Source organism: Phyllostomus discolor, chromosome X, assembly GCF_004126475.2.
Source record: "Phyllostomus discolor isolate MPI-MPIP mPhyDis1 chromosome X, mPhyDis1.pri.v3, whole genome shotgun sequence".
In the NCBI taxonomy this organism is placed as follows: domain Eukaryota; kingdom Metazoa; phylum Chordata; class Mammalia; order Chiroptera; family Phyllostomidae; genus Phyllostomus; species Phyllostomus discolor.
In genome coordinates this window covers 4,705,720-4,707,414 of record NC_050198.1, presented here as the reverse complement: position 1 = coordinate 4,707,414, position 1,695 = coordinate 4,705,720, and the positions used below count along the sequence as shown (strand labels likewise).

The 1,695-nt window shown below is 38.6% G+C and overlaps 1 pseudogene; it reads left to right on the top strand.

Moving 5' to 3' along the window:
• Positions 1 to 434: 434 nt before the first annotated feature.
• LOC114505569 lies at positions 435 to 1,121 on the top strand (annotated as a pseudogene).
• Positions 1,122 to 1,695: the final 574 nt, after the last annotated feature.

The following is a 1,695-nucleotide window of genomic DNA, read 5'->3' as shown; positions in this document are numbered from 1 at the left end:
AAGAGGTCAGCAGCTGACTCTTTTTGTTAAAGATTTTATTTATTTATTTTTTTAGAGAGGGAAGAGAGGGAAAGAGAGAGAGAGAGAGAAACATCAATGTGCAGTTGCTGGGGGCCATGGCCTGCAACCCAGGCATGTGCCCTGGCTGGGAATCGAACCTGTGATGTTTTGGTTCACAGCCTGCGCTCAATCCACTGAGCTACGTCAGCCAGGGCTAGCAGCTGACTCTTGATGACTTCAGGGGAAAAACCTCTAGTTGCCAGGGAAACACCACAGGTCAAGCACCTGCTCTAGGTGAGACAGAGACTACCAGGTAACCCAACTTTTACAGGCAGCTTTGCCCAGGACCATTTATCCTTCCAGTGGAGGCATAGGGAGAAAAAGGTTGAGAGATGCCTGTGCCAGATACCCATCCAATAGATGGACATGAGCAGGTGCTTCCATTCCTGTTTCTCACCAGCTCCTGGGCCCACAGAACTAACCTCAGTGACTAGCTGGTTTGTGTATATTTGAATCACATTATGGGATTGTTAGACAGTCTTTCAGGGTTGCTTGGCCTGAAGAAGATGGAGGTTCATGTTTTGTGCCTTGGTCCGGATAATAGTGACAAAACATCAGTCTTCAACACACTTAACTATTTAAATGCTCAATTAGAAGATGTAGTTCCAGTGATAAGATTCAGCATAGAGCAATTCAAATCATCCAATTTGTCTTTTATAGTGTCTGACATATCAGGTCAAGGAAAATACAGAAATCCCCGGGAACACTATTATAAAGGTGGCCAAGCCATTATTCTTTATCATTGACAGTAGTGATAGATTAAGAATGGTTGAGAGCAACAAAGAACTTGATACTCTTCTGAGTCATCCAGATTTTAAGCACCGCCAATACCAATCTTATTCTTTGCAAACGAAATGGATCTTAGAGATGCAATGACAACTGTGAAAATGTCTCAATTGCTGTGTTTAGAAAACATCAAAGATAAGCCATGACATATTTGTGCTAGTGATGGCATAATAGGAGTAGGATTGCAAGAAAGCGTAGACTGGCTTCAAGATCAGAGCTGGGCTGTGAAGACATGGAAAGATAGTATTTATGAACCTCAACAACTGTCAACTTAAAGAACATATCTTAAGGCAAACTGATACATTAATTTTTAAAAAAGATATTTGTCTATCTAAGAATACTTTATAATCTTCTTACATTTATGGATCCTGAATGAGCTTTCTAATAACATAGGTATGCTAATCTGGCCATTAATTATATGAAAACTAAATCCTCAGAAAGGTTCTCCAGAATTATCACCGTCTTGGTAAAGGGCTACACTTGATCGTAATGAGAATGTTTAAAGTCAGAATTAAAATCCATCTCAATATCTCATCATGAATTATGATATCTTTAATGTATTTTATTTTTTAATTGTCTTCTAAAAATTTAGTTTATAGTATAACTGCAGTGTGATTGTGCCTGTGAAAAAGAACTTTAAATATTTATAAGGGACCATGGGTAGTTAATGTATATTAGATTTTCACTATATGTCACCATCAATAAAATATAAAATGTAATGAAAAAAGAAGGGACCATAATTGCAGTAGGAGAATAATCAATAGAGCGGTGCTTGTCAAACTTTGTCACTGAGAAAGCTTGTTAAAACACAGATCGCTGGGCCCCATGCCCAGAGTTTCTGATTAAGCT